This window comes from Pogoniulus pusillus, chromosome 11 (assembly GCF_015220805.1).
Source record: "Pogoniulus pusillus isolate bPogPus1 chromosome 11, bPogPus1.pri, whole genome shotgun sequence".
In the NCBI taxonomy this organism is placed as follows: Eukaryota; Metazoa; Chordata; class Aves; order Piciformes; family Lybiidae; genus Pogoniulus; species Pogoniulus pusillus.
The window spans coordinates 15,616,643-15,638,845 of NC_087274.1; the positions used below are offsets into that span (position 1 = coordinate 15,616,643).

A 22,203-nucleotide genomic window follows, 5' to 3' on the forward strand; every position below is an offset into this window, starting at 1 on the left:
AGGATGATGTTTTGGAGCCAAGTGCCTTTTTAAGAAGTTTTTATCCCACACTTTATTGCCACCAACAACAGAAACAGCTGCTAAAGAGGCAACAGTGGCTGGACCAAGCTTATGCAAAGTTATTCCTACACCCCTTCCCACCCCCACCCCAAAAGGCATCTGGATGGAACAGATCAGTTTTACTTCACACACAGTCAGAACCATCAAAGAGCAGGTGGAAGGGCCCTCAAGAATCACCTGCTCCAACCTTTGCTAAGAAAAGCACAGTCCAGAGAAAGATGGCCCAGCACCCTTGTCCAACTATACCTTAGCAGTGCCTGCTATAGAGGACTCCACCACTTTCCCAGAGAGGTTACTCCAGTGGCTGACTTTTACCCTTCATGAAAAGTAAGTTAGGTCAAAAACAAGATCACAGAATCATTTTGGTTGGAAGAAACCTTTAAGATCACCATAGCCCAATTGTTGACCCAATAGTGTCAGGTCCCCAGTAAACCACATCACTCAGCACCCTGTCCACAGGGCTTTTAAACCCCTCTAGGAGTGATTTTGCCACTTCTCTAGGCAGATCTATACTGGAAGCACAGGAAAACACAAGCAGAGCAGTGAATCCAGCCACCTGATCACCAAAGATGTTTTGAGTTGTGGTCCCAAGCAAGATAGAATCCAAGGGATACCTAAATGGCAGCCCAGTTACCCTCCACAGCCTCAACCATTCTCTAAAAACAATGATTTCAAATCATAACAGGCTTGGCAGGGTAACAGAAATCACCTCACCCGATTTCTATGTCTAGGAGCCCCAAAACAGCAGCAGTGACCCCACCAGGGGCAACGGGAGACCCAGCAGCACCAGATCTGATTTTGCTGTCCATTATCAACCCAAAATTAAAATGCCCTGCTCTAGTGGTGAAATAACTGCAGACTGACAGTTCTTGTTAAGAGTGTTACTGGTTAAGACATTGTTTAGGGTTCATCTACATGGCTTCCATGGCTACAGCACCAGGGATGATGTTTGCTAGCATTTCAGACAGCTTATGTCCATGCATTCTGTTTTCATTCAGCACTGCACTTTCCCCACGTGAAACATCAGTATGTAAAGCCTCACAGACAGGCTGTTAGGATGTTTTAGCATTAATTAAGAGGAAAAACCAGAACAGGTAAGATCTCTTGTGCTCATCTCCCCATGCATATCCTGAAAACTATATTCAAACCCTGAAAGAGAGCACTCTGGTTAATGTAAATTGAATTCAAAAGGTACTCTCCATCCTTAAACACAACAGCACAGAGACATCCGGCACAGGCAACAGATATCATCACTAAGCAGCAAAGCCCATCGAAAACACATCAAATGCTGCCTTACTTCAGTGAATTCAATAATTAAAGAGCTGGCAGAGCTGGTTTTCCAGATTTCCTGTCCAAATGCATCACCCAGCAACAGCAGTGTCTCAGTTTGGGAGTCGGTTTTTTCAAGACCACAACTTACCTGCACTACTTCTTTGACAGAGATGCTGTTCCACCAGCCTCCACTGCCTTCCTGGCTGCTTCCCCGAGCCACCACGCGTGTTCCCAAACAGCACTCGCTCAGGTGGCCGAGCTGGCAATGGCTCGTGCTGTTTCGATGGCTTCAATATTAATCCATCCACAGCATCTTTCTCCCTCACTTCCAATTGGCGAGCGGCGGATGGGTGGAGTGAGAGCCTGACCCATTAGCTCCCAGATAGGCACCTCCACCCCAGCTCTCTCAGCCAGCAGTGCCAGCCTGCCCCGCTAACTTCACACCTGCGAGGCAACGCTCCGCATGCCACTGCAGCCCTGCCCGCTGCTGGCCTTTGGCTCGGCTCCTCCGGCCACCCAGACCCCAAAGCCTCCCGGAGCTATTTGATAGCAAGGAAGGAAAACAGAATCATTAAAGTGACCCTGCATTTCAGCATGCAGCGAAAGCTGCCGGCTCCGGAGGCAGAAAGCCCCCGTGCCTCCTTAAAAACCGCAGCAGCTGTGTGGCAGCCAGGCGCAGCTCAAGTGAGAAGACAGTGTACTGTACCTTGTAGAGGTACAGCGAACGCAAGAGGATGTGAAGATGCAGGAAGGAGAGGGGGGCGGGGGGGGAGAAAGACAAACCTGCTGCCGAGAGGTAGATAAACCACACTGCTTAAAGATATAGCTGCTGTAACTCTGCAGGGCTGGGCTTGAGTGTTCGTACCACGCTACCCAGCACGGGCAGCGGCAGCGCAAGGGTTAATGCGTTCAGTGAGAAGCCTGCAGAAGGGAATGAGAAACAGGGCAAGAAGTCTGTGCTCTGACAGCAAGCTGCAGAAAATAGACCCAAAAAGAGACCTCACCTCATCCGAAGAGCCTTACATCCCAGCCTGCCTCCCAGTGCTCGACCGTGCAGTGCCTAAAAAACTTCGCAGGGAAGATGCCACATCCTCCCCCCTCCTCCCTCCAGCCTATTTTACTGCTTCACTTTCCCGACAATTCAAGATTTTCATAACAATGAGCCAAGGCTCCCCCAGCTGGGTATTTAAAGCCCAGAGGAATGGTCTACGCGGGCCAAAACAAAAAAGGGGGAAAACCCCTCAACTCCCCACACCAACATCTCTTCAGCCTTAGAAAAGGTAGAACCCTAAAAAATCCAAGCCAAGCGTGAGATAAAGCGCGAGTTATCCAAAGGCTGGCTCCCTCCCCTGCAGTAATGACAAAGACCATGACTTCAGTACAACAGCCCCAGGAGGCAGCGAGCGCTTCCCAGCACAAAGCGAGGCGAGGCAGAGCACAGCTCGGGGAGAGGCTCCGCTCCGGGCAGAGGGCTCCGCTCAGAGCCGTACAGCCCCGTCCTCAGCCGCTGCTACAGGCTGGTTTCCGCTGCACGGAACCACAGGCAATGCATGTTTTGAAACACCTCCTACGCCTTTTCTCTGCCCAGACTGCTCACCCAGGCTTCTCCATTAGGTATTTCTTTGCATGCCACCTGACGAGCTTCTGCCGGTACGGCGCATCGCAGCCAGGCAGCTCACCAGGTGTAAAGCAAGCGCACCACGCTCTAGAGTTCGCCGAGGGTGGAAGAGATGCTTTGAGATGTCTCCAGCCTCACTGCTTGCTGCAGGCAGGCCCACCTTAATCAGGCTGCTCAGCATTTCATCAAGTTTGATACCTTCGCCTCAAAAAAGTTTTACAGCCAGTCAAGACTCCCACCCTCCAGACCAGCACACGGAGTTCAACTCCTACACCCGCAGGATTTCCCTTTATAGTTTTCTTTGCTGTAAAGCAACATGTAAAATTTTAACCAAGATGAGACTTTTAAGGTACCTCGAGTGAGATAAACCTGCAACAGAGGATCTCAATACCCTCCCCTATACCCACACTTGATACCTTCACTAACAGTTTAAAAGAACAGAGCTGCCAACATCCCAACCTAAAGGTGAAGTAAGCCTGCCTAGCCTCCAGCAGGTATTTCAGGTTCCAAACACTGCTGGATTCCTTCCAGCAAGTGAAGCTTATAAAACAAGAGGCTGGCTACGATCAGTTTCTACTTTTATGTTTTTCCATACTGAGGTTGTTTATCATCTCTCTCTGACCAACTTCTGCCTGGGTGAAAGAATGTAGCAAGGACCAGAGCTGCTCCTCAGTAGACAGCAGCTAAGCAAGCACCACCACAAGAGGTCTGAGAGAAGAATGCATCAACACAATCACGCTAATGCATCCAACAAGTCTTACCTTTGCTGCACCCCTCCTCACCCACCATCACCAAAGCTCCTTTAAACCTCACTGAGCTTCTCCACTATCCCATCCCACCCTTCTCTGGTCCCCAACCCTTCCACCCCTGCCTGGTCACGCACCATCCACTGGCCTGGTCCACCTCTGCGTCACCAACCGTTGTGGCCATGGGGCCAAATCCTGGGAAGAGCCAGCACTTGCCCCAAACTGGCCGTAGGGCGAGCGGAGGAAGGTGAGCCGGGGGTAGCAGAAAGAAGCTGGCTCCATGAGGACAGAGAAGAGAGGAGAGCCAGGTACGAAGCAAACCGTGTTTTCCTTCACCTCCTTCAGCGGATACTGTTGGGACATGCAGTCTTACAGCCTCCTTCCCAGTCAAGTTCCTTTTTGGAACGGAGTTAGTAGTGAAAAAACACACCACAAAAATAACCAACCGAAAAAACCCAAACCACAACAAAAAAGCTGCTGGAGCAGCCTGGCTGCTGCTGTCACAGCCCAGCAGAGCACACACTGGCAGGGCTGCGTCTCCAGCCTGTATTTAAACGCCCCTCTCAGAAAGCAGAGATGCAGCACAGGAAGAGACAAATTCCAGCTCTGCGTCGGGCTGATAAGCCAGGTTTATAATATTCAAGAAGTATTGGCATTACTACAATTCCTTCCCTCCCACCTCCTCCCCTCACCGAATCTCTTGTGCAGTGCCTTGTTGTGCACAATAAGTGAAAGAAAAAAAAAAAAGGCAGCCCAATTCCTACAAAAATCAGCCTGTTCCGGTGGGAACAGCCAGCACGGTGAATAACACAAACACGCGCCTCCGAAACCCTGGGGATGCAATTAGGCTCGGAGCAAGTGGAAGAGACGTTTGACTGCTGGAGAAGGTGGCGGCAGCAGGCAAAAGGAAAATAAACCTGATGCTCATTGCCCTGCTCCACAGGCTGCCTTTTCCCCAAGGCTGTGAGCCCCAGTAACAGCTCTCACCTTTGCAGAGTGCCAACACCTGCCCCAGTGCCACCTCACCCTCAGCCCCTAGATTGCCTTATCCTACTCATTTCCCACTCAGCTGCCCTCATGAGTGGGTAGCACCCAGCAATAGAATCGTAAAACTGTTGAGGTTAGAAGAGCCCTTTGAGATCATCGAGCCCAACCACTACTGCCAAGCCACTACAACTAAACCATGTCCCTAAGCAGCAATTCATCACCTTCAGTGTTCAAAACCCACCCACAGCATCTCAAGACAAAGGTTGCCCAGCTCCAAGCACCAACTCACTGAGATTCTCTCTCTCCACCAGCTTCAAATCTGAGGTTTCTTCTCTGCTGTCAGAGCCCACATTATCATTAGTCTCAATCCATCCCACCGTGGTATGGCTGCAGGAGCGTGCCTGGGGTAGCCACAGCCCCACAAGCCCTTCTACTGCCATTTGCATCAGATCCTTCAAACCTAGAGAAAAACCTGTGAGGAAAAGGAAGACCCTGCCCAACACAAGCTTAGAGACAGTATTACCCACAGACTGGCTCAGATCAGGTTTTCATGCTTTTCTCCCCATCTTCTTGCATTTCTCAGCAGGGTATTTGCAAGGAATGAAATTGGACTCTGTTCCCTCCATGTCCCACCCAAATCACAGCTCCCACTGCTCCAGAGATGGCAGATCCTTCCTCAGTAACAGAGTTAGTCTGAAGCCCTTCATACAGCTTCTTTTTTTAATTGCAAGTCAGAGCCAGGGATGAATTTAGAAAGGGGGAACAGAAAAAAAACATGGAGTTGTAAGTGACAGCTCAAGTGCTTTGATATCAAAGCCAGCACTGACAGATGCAGAAGCCTGCAGTGCTCTGCTCTGGGCCGGCATGTCACCATGCTCTGCACAAAGGCTTTATCAAGAGCTTATCCTAGATCAAATTTAGAAAGTTATATTACACTTAAAAGCAAACAAACAAACCCCAAACCAAAGCCAAACAAAAAGCCACAGCAAACAAGACTTTTTTTCAGTTTCACCAGCACAAACTGATCACAGGATGTCAGGAGCTGGAAGGGACCCAAAGAGATCATCAAGTCCAATGCCCCTGCCAGAGCAGGACCATACAATCTAGCTCAGGTCACGCAAGAACACATCCAGACAGGACTGTGAAAGTCTCCAGAGAAGGAGATTTCACAGCCTCTCTGGGGAGCCTGTTCCAGTGTTCTGGGACCCTTACAGTCAAGAAGTTCTGCCTTGTGTCGAGGTGGAACCTCCTGTGCTGCAGCTTCCATTCATTGCTCCTTGTCCTATCCCAGGGAGCAAGTGAGCAGAGCCTGTCCCCCAGCTCTCAGATAGTTATAAACCTTTATTAGATCCCCTCTCAGTCTTCTCTTCTCCAGACTCAAAAGACCCAGGTCCCTCAGTCTCTCCTCATCAGGCGATGTTCCATCCTTGGAGCCCTGCTTAGCAAACTTCACAATCACAGAACACTACTTAAACCCAAATTAAGATGAACTTTAAGAAATTGCTTTGTATTCTCAGTTTTTAGCCTTACTGCATTGCATCCTTCACAGTGGACTCCTCATCCTCCTTAGCAGCAATGTCACCATGTCATGCCTCAGCTGCTGTTAGCAACAAAGGTAGCTTGGATTTGACATATGCTGGACACCTGCTGGTGTTTTGGGTGGTGATTTGCATATTCAGGGAGTAGATGGCAGTTTCATGATGATTAAAGTGTTCCAGGGAAATTCTACATAAGGAAACGGGATACTTCTAGAAGTAACTCAACTGACACCCAAAATACAGCAATGGAAAGTTTTAGGATAGGAGTTGCTGTGGTTTCCAGAGACACCTAACTCACAGCATAATACTGGAAGGAATTACCCACTGCAACACACTCAAACCCAACAAGGGACACCCAGGTAACACAGTTAGCACCTGTCTTCAGGGCTACAGTGCTTGTGTGAAGCATGACCACAGCTCTGCAGGGACAGGCAAACTAACAGCATCAAGCTAAGTCATGGAACTAAAAACCAACTTTGCTGCCAACTTTGAGCTCCTTTCTGCAAGTGGTGGCAAACTTTTCACTGACACTTGGACATGAGCCAGCACTGTGCACCCACAGCCCAGAGCCAGCCATGTCCTGGGCTGATCCCCAGCAATATGGGCAGCAGGGGCAGGGAAGAGATTCCACCCCTCTGCTCTGTCCCTATGCCAGCTCTTGAATCCTCAGCACAGCAGACCTGTCAGAGCATGGGCAGAGAAGGCCACAGCAGTGGTGGGAAAGCTGAAACCACTCCAGGTCAGGTTGTTTGGGGCTCTGAGCAACCTGCTCTCATTGCAGATGTCTCTGCTGACTGCAGGGGGGTTGGACTGGATTAACTTCAAAATTCCCTTCCAACCCAAACCATTTAATGATTCTACAAGTACAGAAAGCTTTCATTTCAGATCCTTTTTCTCAGACCAAGAGATCTTTGTTTTCACACTGACTCAACATAACAGTAAAGCTTGCTTTAACAACTGCTTACAGCCTTAAACGCTTTACTACAGCATTACTCAAGTCAAAGCACTTCAGGTTCACACACAGCTCTCTTACACTGCTGTGGGAGTCACGCCAGTGCTCTGTTTAGAAGCCCAACTTTTGTTTCTAGCAGCATTCATTTAACAAGCTGAAGCACTCCAACTGCCAATGAACAACAGGAGAGCTGCAAAAGGAGTTCACTTTGTGGTGCATCCTTCTCACAGAGCAGCAACTGCATAAAGGCCACAGACACATAAGAGGTGGAGGACTCTGGCTGGGCACGATTAGCCAACCACCTCCGTCAGCGCAAGCGGCACCACGCAGCTCACCAGGGCGGCAGCAGCGGCTGAGGCCGCAGTGCAGACAGGGCTGAAGTGTTGCATCACTGCTTCCTTCTGGCCTCCAAAAAACCAACCACCAAAACAACTCAGGTGAAAAGAATTGATCTTGGGGTCAAGCGGTTCATCCTGTGTTCTGGTTACAGTATTTGAAGGGTAGTAACTCTGCAAAGGAGGGACAAAGCTGAAGTCGCCCTTCAAGAAAACCCATGGGAGAAGTCCTGCAAGCAATGGACACTGCAATCCTTGAGGAAAACAATTCTGTGTTCTCAGTGGGCCGTTCACACACACACTCCTTCTTGCCAGACAGCTCACACCATCAGGGCTCAAGACGCGAAAAACAGCTTTGAGAAAGAACATTGGTGTGACCAGCAGGGGCAGGGAGGGAATTCTGCCCCTCTGCCCCAACTCCCCTGCAGTGCTGGGGCCAGCTCCGGAGACCTCTGCTGTGATGCCAGTCTGAGAGAGTTGGGCTTAGTTCAACCTGGGGAAGGGGAGGCTCCAGGGAGACCTTCTGGTAGCTTTTCTGTGCTTAAAGGAGTTGGTCAGAAAAAAAGGGGACAGACTTTCTATCAAAGCCTGTTGTGACAGGGCAAGGGGGAATGGTTTGAAACTAAAAGTGGGAGATTTAGACCAGAGAGGAAAAAAATAAATGCTTCATACTGAGAGCAATGACAGCCTGTCCCAAGCAGCACAGAGAAGTGGGAGATGTCCCATCCCTGGAATCATTCCAGGTCAGGTTGTTTGGACTTCTGAGCAACCTGCTCTAGTTGCAGACGTCCCTGCTGGCTGCAGGGGGCTGGGCTGGATGAGCTTTCAAGGTCCCTTCTGACCCAAACCATTCTGTGGTTGTAAGAGGAAGAATGAAGGTCCTGAACGTGAAAAACAGCAGCACAGAAGAAAGCTCTAAGGAAGAACATCAGGTCTGAAAAAAAACTTTCCTTGTACTGAGATGAGAGGGGAAAGACCCACAAGGGCACAACCCTCCCCGAGAAGAGATCCTCCAAAGAAGTTCGAGGAGCGGCCTCCGGCTGCAGTCAGAAGCTGTTGTGCCACCTACAGTTGCTTCAGCTCCAGCAAAAAGACTTAGCCTACAGCGAACCCAAGTCCCTGTCACCTACTCTAGGGTCAGGCAGCGCTCCTGCAGCCGTGCTGCCGAAGGAAGTGCTTCTTTTGTGGGGAGGCACTTCAGAGAACGACTTGAAGTTGAACATAAACCACAAGGAGCATTTCGAGCTGCCTCGGCAGCCACCCTCTGCCTGCCTTCCCCAAAGACACACGGCGGGAGGGTTTGCCGATGCACACGGCTGCCCAGAACTTCACACCAGCTCAGACCGAGCCATAGTTTCACTTCCCCCCCCCCTCCTCTTTATTGTGGTTTTAACACCACCAGTACCAAGTCGGACAACCGCATGGGCGAGCGCGGCCCCGGAGCGGAACAGCAAGCCCCGCACTGTGCCTCGCCCCCCACCCAGACAGAGATAAACAACTACCAAGAAAGGGGCAAAAGAGCACCCCCAGGACAAGCCACTTGCTTTCTATCGCTCCTTCATCCCTTGGTCACTCCTTGAGCTCCACGTCTAACGGCTGGACCTGATGATCCTAAGTGTCTTTTCCAACTAAAGACTCCGGGACGTGCCCGTGGAGCCCAGCAGTCAGGGGTGGCACCACCTCCCCGCAGACAGCAAAAAAGCAGCTTCGAGCAGCGATGCCGAGGAAGACATCCCAGATTCCTACCCTCTGCCACAGCACCATTCCCAGCAGGGTACACCCCAGCCCGTCCCTGATCCAAGCCCCGTCCCCAGGAGACAAAGCTGGGGCCAAAGGGGCGCTGGTGTGTGTGTAGGGGGACAAGCTGGGGCCGCCACTCGTGCCCCGGGGGGCTGCCAGCCCGATCTCACCGCAGGGCTGGAGGTGGAACACGCGTCTCACTGCCATGGCTGCCGCGGGCTCTCCTCATCCCCTCCGCATCTCCGCGCTGCCAGGCTGCTCTGGGGGCTTGGCACAGGAGCGGGGGGCCGCTTTATGGATTAATTTCCCCGCCAAGACAGAAAAAACCCAGGCGGTTCAGCCCAAGCCAGCACCGAGAGTGGCGGCGGAGCGGCGGGGAGGGACCGGGCCGTGCCACCACCCGGGCCAGGTCCTAGCGCCCGCCCCGCAGTGCTGCCCCTGCTGAGACCTGCGGCGAGAGTTAAGAGTCGGCTCCTACCAGCACCCCGCACCGAACTCAGACTCTGCACTTGGGTTCAAAACACGTCAAAAAAATAAATATACACACACGTATAGCCCCCGTTCGGAGCTGTAAAAACAGAGAAAAAGAAGCGCTAAACATTTTAAATACAAGTTTGAATAAAAAGAAACATATCACATTTTAAGAATAAAACATAAAAATAATGTAAGTATATATATATATATTTTTAAGTAAAACTCAAATTTCACTTTGCCAAGGACCTCAGGAAGCTGAGATGTGGGCAAGATGTTGCTGATAACTTCAGAGACAAGAATAAAACAAACTAACAAATCTTGCTTCTTCCATAACACATGGAAGGCTGAAAGAGTTGAGGTTGTTCAGCCTGGAGAAGAGAAGGCTCCAGAGAGACCTCCTTGTGGTCTTTCAACATTCGAAGGGGATGATTTGAAAGCTGGGAGCAGACTTTTTTATCAGGGCCTATTGTGACAGGACAAGGAGTGATGATTTGAAATTAAAAGAGGGAAATTCAAATTGGAGCAAGTGACATAATGTTTTATAGAGAGAAGTAAGATCTTGGCCTGGCTTGTCCAGAGAGGTGATAGATGCCTCATCCTTGGAGACATTCAAGATTTTCTGGGGCTCTGAGCAGCCTGCTCTGTTTGCAGATGTCCCTGCTGACTGCAGGTGGCTGGATTAGACAACTTTCAAAGGCCCTTTCCAGTCCAAACTACTCTATGATGTACACACCATGGAGTCCCAGTATCTAGACTGGTCCTCTCTGCCTTTGGAAGCTTCCTGTCAAGTAACCTGGCACAAAGCAACTAACCAGGATTCTAGATAAACCCCTGGCACATACCATGGAGATGTACATTGATTTTCCTTACAAAACTAAGAAGCAACACCACGGATTTTTAAAGAGCAGATGCAGAGTGTTGTTCCCTGACCTGCAGCCTTTGCTTCAAGTGAAAACCAGGCACACTGAAGTGCTTACACTCTTTGGGGAGTTTTCCCCAGCTACTGCTCCCTTGTTTGCTCACAACCTGATCAAACCTTAGCGGGTTTTTTGCATCCCTGCTCAAATCACTCTTCCCAGAAGACACTGACCATAGAACAGTTAGGGAAGAACAGAATAGATCTGAACAGTCCTGTGCTAAAATAAAAGCAAGACAGAAATTAGACTGGCAAGAGGACATTTGCATCACCTCCACTGTGTGCACCACATCATATTAACAGCTCAGCGGCCACAAAGACTGGATGTGGACTGGTTTGTTTCTCCATTTCCCAATCCCTCTGTCTTCCAGGAGCTCTGAGCTCATCCAGTTGCAGCCAGTAGTTGGGGAAAGCTAGAAATTAGGAGTAAAAGAGGTTTAAAGAACTTTAAAGACATTGTGGCTTTTGACTGCTACAGATCTTGGTCTTAAGGCAGCATATGCATAGTGAACCTTTCCCTTCTTCTAGATCAGCAAACCACATCCAGAAAAAACTACCAAAAAACTACCTAGAAAGACATCTGTCAGCAGTTCAGCTAGAGGATGGCTTCAGCAGCTGCATAGATCCAGCAAATACTGGAGAAAAGAGCATTCATGCTACTTTAGAACCTATGTTCATGTCAAGGTATCAACTCATGTCCAAATGCTAAGTGCCATCTTCAGCTCACAAGAGAAGCCCATTCCCACCTAACACACATCACAGGAAGAAAAGCAAGAAGATCTAGTTTTCATCCCATGTTGTTTTGGAAGATGGATGTCTTTTAAAGTACCAATTTGTGGGTTTGGTGAGGTTCTGCTTACGTTGCAGAAGAGTTGGTTTAAAGGTTTAAACTGCAAAGACTTAATACAACATTTAACTCCTTGCAGAAGCTGAGCACCCGGTGTCCAGTTACATCAGGTGACTGGGAGCCCAGCCTCCCAACGGGTGCCTTTGCCAGTCCCTCCTGGAAGAAAACAACCAGGAAGAAGAGGACCTGTGGAAATAGATACAAGGTCATGCAGGGACAGTTTAGAGGGCTGTGCTTCGAACAAGTCTCCTTCATGGGTTTGCAGGATTCCTTCAGGACCTGCATCCTCTGGGCACACAGCTAACAGTAGAGAACTGGGCCCCACATTGATTTTCTTTTATACATCAAGCTGTATTTCCCTATGATGATGAAGAATTATCACAGCTGTAGGTGTCCCTTGGTAGCAGTACTAACCCACAGAGCTTTTTGGAAGGTATCAACTGACTTGATATGATACCAGGCACCTTCTGCCTGGCACTTCCAGTGTCTCCAGACCTGCTCTTTGTGAGCAGTCTCCCATGGCCTAACTATAGTCACCCAGAGGGAGATGGATCCAAGGAGCAGGAGCTACTCTCTACCCCGAGCCCGTCAGCTTGTGAGGAGCCTTATTTGAATATTCCCCTCCGTCAGGTAACTAACTTTATGCACAAAGCTGACCCCCCTTCTAGGCAGATGTCCATGATCCTCTCTCAGCAGGTTATTGCTTATTGACTGATTGGCATGAAGTAGCTCTTTGTAGGCTGCTTTGTGGCTAGAAACAGCAGGAAGTGGATTTTTGCTAGCCTTCAAAACTGGCTCATACAGGACCTGATTGCCTGGTCCAGCAGGATCAGCCACGTGAACAGAAGACACTTGGGTTTCCTCCAAGCCAGGGACAGATACCAGGAAAGTTTCCTTTCTAGCAGGATGCTTTGGCCAAGGCTGATTTTTCTGGTGAGATGGCACTGGAGAGTACAACTTTGGGGACCCAGAAAGCAGCACTAGGTAGACCCAAGCAAGGCAGCAAAGCCCTCCTTCAATAGGCATGCACGAAGAGCTGCTGGAGTTCCCATGGTTGTGGCACAGCCAAGCCCTTAAAAGCAAAAATTTGCTCACAGGATCAAAAAAAAAAAAAGGATTTAACTACTACCATGCCTGCAGCCAGGGCTGCTTCATTCTGTTTTAACCGTGTCCTGAACGCCCTAAATCCCACCTACCTCCTGCTTCTCTCACTGCAACGCCAGTGACAAGCAGCCTGGTTCGTGGCCCCAGGTGCTGCGGCACAGCTCGCTTCGTGGCCCCGCTGCAGGCCAGCTGCGCTTGCGGGACACTGCAGTAGATGCTGCAGCACAGCAGAGGGAGCACAGAGTCCTGCTGGGAACCTCCCTCCCTGGATAGAGGAGAACCACCAGGTAACAGCCCCCTCATTCGGAAGGGCTTTCGGTGTTTGTCTCACCACCAAATGGGTGGGAAAAACTTGGAGTGCTCTTTGGCCCGACTCCTGGAGCCGAATTCTACAGGTCTCAACCACAGCACCGAGGATCTCGCTGTAGGACACACACTTGAAGATGCTTTGCAGAGCCCCACATAGGAGGCAGCAGCCTTGCTGTTGAGACAAGGACATGAAGTATAAGAGGGACGCTGCAGGCAGAGCCGCTGCTGCCAGCAGACTGAGACACTGGGGTGAGTTTCACAACTGTCACCTTTGTTTTGCTGCCTGTTCCTCAAGCCACAGCCGAGGCACAAGTAACCGTGGACAGCACAGCATCAGTGCTTCCAGATGCCAAGTCTATCACTAAACCTTGTCCCTCAGCACCACATCTGCACAGCTTTTCAGTCCCCGCAAGGAGGGCTGCTGATGTCTGACAAAAGGCTTCAGTTATATTGGATTAAAGACGTACATAAAGGCTCATTCTTTTGTCTCACTCCTGTAGAGGCTTTTGTTTCTTGGAGCTTCCCACAGCTACTCAAATGCCTTTGGCCCTCTCCTCCAAGTGCTGGGAGCAGTTTTTCATCTGTAGATAGCAAGCAGATGGTGACTTCCCTCCCGGCACTGGTAGGGGTTAGGGAAGGTGAGCAGGTCTCTCTGACATGCTCTGCCAGAGCTGAAGGTAGAAACACCCTGGCAATCACACCAACGTGCAGGGTTTATTAAGCTCAAACCATGCAGCCACCAATTAGAACTAGAACTCCTCCAGTCCTCTTAAGGAGCATGAGATAACAGCAGGAATAAACTTTTCCTCTTTGGAGGAATATTCCAAGTAGGTCTCACCTCTAGGGAGTTCTTATTCTTCCTGCTCCTGTAACAGAACCTAGGCATGCTGATTGCAAAGCCTTGTAGGTGTGAAGAGAGCAGGTGCCAGAAGAGCAGGAGCCAGCGTGGGGACACCCCAACACTGAGCTGAGAGGACACTGCTGCTGCTCAGGCATTTGTCTCCAGACCACACTGCTTCACAGGGACTCAATGAACCCTGTTGTTCTACTCTGAGGTTCTAATGGCCAAAACATTAACTAGAGACTACTTGTCCATCCCCAAGCTGCCTAGAGCACGGGATAAGAAAGCTGTAGCCATCTCTTGTGTCCTGGACCAGCAAATGCTCTGGGGTCCTCCTCTCATAAGAAGCACTGAGAGTTGCTCCTCATCTAGCTGTCTACTTCTAAAACACATTTTACAAGCAAAATCTGAGATTAAGCATTCCAAGACTGGCTGACCTCACAGCTTACTGGAAAGATGAGGTCACAATATACCAAAGACTTGGTCAGATGTAGGTCCCCTCTAGCTAGGCTTACACTGGAATCAAAGGGAACATAAAGGACACTTAGTGGTCTCCTAAGAAGTTTAGATATAAGCAGATGTGCCTGGAGCTCTCTCCAGGCTGCAACCAGTGAGCTGTAAGTTTGGCATGGATTTGTGATCACTGAAAGATTCCAGCAGCCAGTGCATCTCCAGTCTTTCCACCTCTTGTAGGGAAGGAGAGGTGCACCACACCTGAATAAGGCAGGAGAGCTAGAGAGCCAAGAGTGATTGTGTAGACAGCATCTCAAAAGGAGCAGGAGCGCATGGACTCCCTTGCTCTTACAGATATCATCTATCCTTGGGCTCCTGAGCCTGCTCCACTTGAGGATTTGAGCCAGAATTGTTCATGGTTATTGTGGTATAAAGGAAAAAAACCTCTTCTAAGGGAGTGTAGAATTGAGATCCATCTCCCAAGAACTAGCTTAATCTCCATTCTGCTACTTTAAGCATCTGAGTGTCAGTTTACCTTTCTGTTGCAATTAAGCAGAGGACATGTCCATGGAGTTTGTCAAAGCACCTCTCCATTTCACAGCTCATTAGCACCAGGACACACTGTCTCCACCTGCATCATTGCTCCCTGGGCCTTGTAGCGGCAGTCAATGGAGGACCAGACAGCCCTGGCTCCATCTTCCTCCTGCCAGCACGTCTGAGAACCAGCTACAGGATAGAGCATATACTGTGGCAGAAGTACGAGGCTGGCAAGACCCACTGGTGCCACTAAAGTCACCTAAGAAGTGACATTCAGCAAAAGATGATTTTTCATCTCTGTTTTCTACATAGATGAGATTATGGGGAAAGCCTACCCTTAAATGATGTCACAACTACACAAAGAGCCATAGACTTGCTCTGGTTGGAAAAGACCTTTAGGATCATTGAGTCAAAGCCAGTATTCTTAAGTCACCACCAAGACATGGCACTCTGCACCACATATGGACTGCTTTGAAACCCCTTCAGAGATGGGGACTCCACCACTGCTCTGGGCAGCCTAGGCCAAGACTTGGCACCCTTTTGGGAGAGAAACTGTTCATAATGTCCAAACCTTCCCTGGAACAACTGGAGTCTATTTCCTTGTCTTACTGCTCGTTCCTTGGGAAAAGAGACAGCCCCCACCTCACCCCAACCTCCTCTCAGTGAGTTGTAGAGAACCAGAAGGTCTCCCCTCAGCCTCCTTTTCTCCAGGCTGAATAACCCCCAGTTCCCTCAACTGCTCCTCACAAGACTTCTACTCTAGACCCTTCGTCATCTTCATGGCCCTTCTCCAGATGTACCCCAGCACCACAATGTCCTCCTTTTAATGAGGGCACTTGCAGTGAGACCTGCTAGGCTGAGAAGGGCTCAGGCAGACAGAAACACAATAGATTTGCAGAGAGCTGCATCTGAATAGCTGACTTCAGCCTTATTTAGCCTCAGAGCATCAGGAGATGGTTGATTCTATCAAAGAACTCACTTGCCAACCTTCTTTGTGCAAAAGTACAATGTAAAGAGAACTCCCCAGTAACCAGCCCCTGCACTGGCAGCCACCCAGCCTTGCTCCTGTAGCCTGTGTGAATATGGTCAGTGTGGCTGGCAGGAGTGTGCTAGCCATCAGGATTTGGACATGGTGTTTATTGGCATACAGAGCTCAAGTGGATTTGGAAATCAGTGATGGTTCTTACTTAAGACTCAGCCCAACATGTTATGAATCTCAAAGAACATGACTGGAGCAGCAGATCCAGATGATGTCATGTAACAGAGCAATAAAGAATTACACAACTGAGGGCAACAGATGGAAAACAGGAACACTCAGCAACATCTAAAGGTGTAATTAAGGAATAACCTTCAGTCTGAGCTGTGCACACTCAAAAAGTCCCTTGCCCAATACCTCCAGTTAGGTCACAGGACATCCACAGGTATCAATATTTACCTGAAACACTCATGACCAAGCAGAGCAGAGCACCAGGCAGCAGTGCAGCTTCGTACCAAGCCAGAACACAAAGAAAGCATCAGAGATGTGAGCAAGCCTAACAAAGACAATGTTTTCCAGGTCAAGAGCAGGTTTTAACCAACAGCAGGTTCATGAAGATATGGTTTGGTGGTGATCTGGCAGTGATGGGTTAAAGATTGGACTTAACCTTCAAGATATCTTCCAGTTGAACAATTCCATTATTCAGTTTGGTTGGAGTCACGAAGGGGACACAAATAGAGCTGTCTACCTTTCAGTCACCTACCCCTGCTAAGGAATGGAGGTCATTTACAAGGCAGATCTACTGTACTCAGTGTGCTGATCCACAAAACCTTCCTTGTCAGAAATCCCACAGCTGCATTTGCCTTTATACACAAGGACTCAGCCTGTAACAAAGGAGTCAGTAAGGCTCTTCCCTAAGACAAGGCAAGAGACACTTTGGCATGAAGTTTGATTACAAGAGATGTATGGCCAAGGAGATGAAGTAATTTTGAGATGAGTGCCCATCTTCCCCCACCCAAATCATAGTTGACACTACCTTTACTCCTTCACCACAAGCAAGTCTCCCCATGTAGCCAGCCTAAACATGACATCCCAGTTTGTGTCCCCCAGCAGCAGACTGGAGGAGGAACTCGTGTCCTCACCAGCCATGCTATTTCTGTCTCAATACCAAACCCAAGTCAAGTTTCCAACTCTAGCCCGAGCAAGGCAAATGAGATCTAACAGCTCTTGAGAAGTTGAAAGCCTCATTAAAGCCTTACCCCTTATTGCCCAAGGTACATGCTCCAGCTCAGGACAGTTTGGTACAATTTGCAGCTGATTTCAGTCTCTTTCCAAGTTATCGTTGCTTAGATCTGGTGTGGGCTGAGCCACCAGACAGGCTGCTTTCAACCTCACTTATTACAACAGCTGAAATCACCCAATAGCAGTGTCCTGATCCCACAAAGCATACTGGAGTGCTGAGGGCATCATCTTAGCCAGAGTTGAGGTCATTATCTGGTTTTCTGAAAGACTAAAGAGGTTCACTTAGTACATTTCCTCTGTAAGAAGTGTTGTGATCATCAACAAGCAACAGAAACTATGAGGAAAGAGCTTAGCAAGTCCTGTGAAAAACACAAGGAACAGCTGAGTAAGAACTGGGGAGGAGAGCAGGACACAAAGACTCAGTAGATCCCCTGACAAGAACAGGAGACAATTCCCACACATGCATGCCATGAAAGTTTTGTTTCTGCAGAGAAGGCTAAGGCCTGGAGCACCATTGCCATCAGTGCCTTGGAGAATGAGCAGGGATCACTAGCAATGGGCATGGTAGAAAGCAAGAGCATCTCAAGAGCTTAAGAGCATCATCTTCCACTCACCAAGAAAATCTGCATCCAGACCAGTGTCCTGGACCACATAACTACCAAAAACTACCTAGAAGAAACCTTCAGCATCAATCCAGCACATAGGGAAACCTCCTCCACATCTGGAGACCAAGTACAAGACAGACATAGACAGACCTGTTGATTCTATGGGTGCAGAGGCAGTCCACATCTGACGGCTGGAACCCTTCTATTGTCAGGCCAGGTGAGAGAGTTTGGGTTATTCAGCCTGGAGAAGAGAAGGCTCCAGAGAGACACATGAGGACATCTCTCCTTGCCTACCAGAGGTCACAGTGCGCTGCCTCCATTATTGTCTGGGTAAGACAGACAACTTCTCACTGCAGTTCCAGTAACCAAGAGACCCTAAATCAAAGGGAGAGGAGACCAGAGTCATTCAGATCTTTATCAGCACAAACAGAATTAGTGGTGGCCCGGAGGAGTACAACTTTGACAGGCTGTTTTAGGCAGGTTAAGCAAATTTGGCTTGACAACACGAGTTTATGTTCCACTACCCTCTAAATCATGCCCCAGTAATGACACTGGAGCACAGTTTAATGAAGACAGATTTGATCAACAGTGCAAAAGAGGACACCACAGAACCAAAGCTGGAAGTAATTGTCCTGTTATTATCTCAACAGAAAACTTGCTGCTAATAAAAACATTTCCAAAGGTTTGGTGCTTGGTTAAGCAACAGGACTTCTGCTCCACAGAGAGGTGATTTGCACAGCCATTTCAGCCAGCTGGAAGAGGTTGGGTTTTTTTGGAAGACACAATGCATGGCAGCCACAGAAGAACAGAATGAGGAGCTCTGGGGGAAGTAACAGGGATGCTATGAAGCAGGCTTTCTGCAGGTAAAGGCTTCCCTAGCAGAGGAAGAGATACACAGACACACTTCCAGTCCACCACCCATGAGAATAGGCTGAATCAGGAAAGGAGAATCATAGAATGCTTTGGGTCAGAAAGGGCCTCAAGAGGTCATCTAGCCCAACTCCCCAAAGTAAGCAGGGACATGCAAGAAGAGTCCCCAGCCTGTACAATTCCTTTGTACTTCACAGCAGGAACTTTGCTATGGTCTGAGCAGACAGTGCCCTTAGGGTGGTGTTCTCCTTGCCAAACTGTTCTGCTGATGTGAGATGGGTGCTGGAATCCTGGGAAGTAGCTGAAGACACCACATCTATCCACAGGTGACTAGGTAACTCTTCGTATCCATGGGACTCCAATGTTGCCAAAAACTCCTCTCAACACCATTATAATCTTGGAACACGATTCACTGGCACAGAAAATGTGAAAGCAACCATTTTCTACCTGCATTCTGCAGGGACAGCTCCTGAGAGCTGGAAGTTCTCCTTAAGTTTAAGACCAGCAATTTTTGAGCAGCTTCCAAGCACTGTGCAAGAACAGTTCCTGGCCAACCCAAGTGCCTGAGGTTTGGTGAGGGCTGGGAATCCCAGCTACAGCCAACTTGGGCTGCTGCCTGTGTACCTGCACTAGGAGCATGAATGAGGTTGTAGAACTAGCAAGCACTAAATCCATTAAGGGTATCCCCAAAGCCCTCCACTTCCACCTCCATGCACCCTGCAGCTGTGCAGGGCAGAGAGATTTCATCCCCAACTGCATGCCCCACCACTCTGACCCATGGTGCACTCAGCACTCCACACCTCACTTTCTATTGCATCTCCATCACCCTGTTCCTGACGCAGGCCAGGATGCTGTTAGCCTCTTGGGCCACCTGAGCTATCTAAGGCAGATCCCAATTAAAGTGTCACTCCTGGGTGTTACAATGCTCCCAGCACAAGCACTCAGCTGACAACACTGAATTCTTCAATATTGAAGTAGCAGGTGTGTAGCAGACAGCAGGTCTTCAAAGTCAGCTTTCCAGAAGTCAGAGGCACACAGAAGATTAGATTGGATATTAGGAAAAAATGCCTTTCCTGCAAGAGTGGTCAGGCATTGGAACAGGCTGCCCAGGGAGGTGAAATCATCATCCCTGGATGCATTCAAGATGTGTGTGGAAATGGGACCTGGGGACATAGTTTAGTGGCCATGGTGACGTTAGGTTGATAGTTGGGCCTGACAATCTCAGTGCTCTTTTCCAACTGAAAGTCATTCTCTGATTCTATCGAAGTACACATGCATCTGTAACAGACTGCAGGGTGTCCAGGAACAGCAACCTAGGCAACATCTGCTAGAGACAAAGAGCTCTATCCAGGTGAAGAGTACTCTGCAGAAAATTGTCTGCAGTGAGTTCATCTTCATTCAGAATTCCCCTCCTGTTCCTATGGCTGTGAACCCAACACAACAGCACTTGCTGACCATGGGGCAGTCATTTGGGCTTCTCAGGACTGAGAGACACCAGGGCTACCAGCACTTCCACTGGCTTCTGCTGATATTCTTGCCTCTGGATGGGTCCTCATCCCCATCCACCAGGGCTTCACTTCTTCATCTGGAGCCAGATAAGCTGTCTGGTTATTTTCCTCTTGGTAAGGTCTCCAAAAGGAGGCAGAATGCTCTTGGACAACATGAGAGCATTTCTTGGAGGAACCAGAACCAATGTACCCTTGGGTTTGCTCCCTCACTTTGTTATTTTTTCACATCCTGCTCCCCTCTGCCAACTCCATCCCTGCTCCTGGAGTGGCCAAAGCCAAGCTGGTGACCAATACCATTCCAGCAGAGAGATGCACTTCAGTGTAGTCTGTAGCAAGGCCACGAGCTATAAACATCTTGATTTTGCAAAAATGGACTTTGCTACATCTAAAAGACTCCCCCCAGCAGTAGAAACAAAGAGTTTCTCTTTAGATAGAGGTACTCTGTAATGCCACTGAGAAAGCCACCACTTAGCAGATGTGTTTCTCAGTGCAGTCCTTCTGCCATGCTGGATTGGTTTTATGCTGCAAAGTTACCTCTTCCAGACAAAAGGAGCATCAAGTAGGTCATGGCTTCCTTCTGCCAAGTCACTTAGGAAACCCCAGCAGAACACACAGCACACCCTGCTTTGTCCCTCACCGTAGGATTCCTGTTCTGCACATCTTTAGTTGGACTGAATTTAATTGCAGAACTCTGCCTTTTATTTTTTTCCCCCTCTCTAAAGGAACATTTTGGATAGTTGATGTCTCCCAGCATGAGTGCCTTTGCATGTCAGAGGCTGTTCTGGGGATGTCCTGTTTGCACAGCCAGAAGAACCAAGGATAGCATCAGGAGGAACCCTAAAGGCCATGCCATGACCATGCTCTTGTAAGCCAAGAAAACGAAGTCCAGAATAGGTAGGTATGGTCTGCTCAATTCTGGCTAGCACTCCTCTTGGCCTTGCTAGGACATCTGTTGTTCCATAGCAAAGTCTCCTGTGAGATTACACACACACGTTTTAGCCCTTGCAGCCTCGCCAGTCTCACACATCATTACAGCCACTTCTCATGCCGCCTCTGCATCACCACCTTAGCCTGCAGGCTTGCAGTACCGTTTGGGCAGCAAACCCATAAGCAGAACTGCTTGATAAGAAGCCCTCTGAAGTGGGTCTGAAGTCCTGCCCTTTTGGATTGTGGATGGATGAGTTCTGAATTTGTTTTTACACACTCAACAGTTTGAAGTTTGTCAGATGTGAAATTGGACATTTAGCCAAGAGTCGATGGAGCCCAAGCTCGAGAGATTCTCAGATCTGCTATAAGTTGCCAAGGGATTGGCAGTTCAAGGGAGAGAGTCTGTAGGGGTTAAACACTTGGTGCCTCTGAAAGAGATCCAATTATGGTATGGGGTCTTACGTCAGTGGTTAAATTCAAGATCTTTAAAAGGCATGAATCACTCACATGGGACACTCCTCAGGAGGGTTCACACACACAGACCTGTCTAGCAATCCAGCATGGCTTTTGCAGTCCTTCAAGCTGAAGAAGCTTTCGTGTCAAAGAGTTGTTCTGCATTTCATCTCCAAGTTCATTTGGATTGAAAGAAACACCAGCACCAGGAAAAAAGGGAAGGAATGCCTTAGGCTAACATCTCCTGGTGCACGAGTTAACAGCTCCTACTCGATACAGCTAAAAGTTGCAATCAAGAATGCGGCAGGCAGAGGTCTTGTAAGGGTTACAGAGGATGTGCAGACAGAGCAGGATTTCCGTGTCCAACCTTTAAGGCAGAGCTGTTAACCCGGCGTCACAGAGAAGATACCTCACCCGCAGCTGCCTGTGCTCACTGCAGCCCTCCTCTCAGCTGCCCTCCACATTCGTATTTCACACTACAAGCAGTGCTTAAGCAATCATCCAAGCAAGCAAATAAACTTGCATTCTCCTCCAAGACACACAGCTACCCGACTCCCAGACGCATAGTTAAATACCAGAGCAGTCTGTCCTCTAGGAGTCCTCCAGAAAGATGTCATTCTCACCTTCTGTCATCTGCAAAGCTGGAAAGACCCAATGACCATGGCACATTCAGGACACCTAAATACTCCCAAACTACTTTTTGTCTGCACAGGAACCCTGAGGCAGGGTCAGTCACATGCACAGACATCTGCTGCGGGGGTGCCTGCGTCACACCTACCACCACTTCTGACAGAAGAGGACTGTACAGCATCAACATATCAGGACCCACTTAACTGTTGAAATTGCATAGAATCAAACATGGATCTGCAGAGCCCCCACAGCTTCCCAGCAGG

General features: G+C 49.0%; 1 protein-coding gene across 6 annotated transcripts in view; it reads right to left on the reverse strand.

The window, feature by feature from the left end:
* The window catches only part of SLC4A11 (solute carrier family 4 member 11), a 136,874-nt gene that overhangs the window by 89,506 nt on the left and 25,165 nt on the right, over positions 1 to 22,203 (reverse strand). Inside the window, exon 1 of one of the 6 annotated variants that reach the window (XM_064151185.1) lies at positions 1,481 to 1,838. The exons of the other annotated variants lie outside the window; for them this stretch is intronic. The gene's annotated coding sequence lies outside the window, so the exon portion shown is untranslated. Of the gene's footprint in view, positions 1 to 1,480; positions 1,839 to 22,203 lie in introns of those variants that run through there. 6 annotated transcript variants of the gene reach the window in all.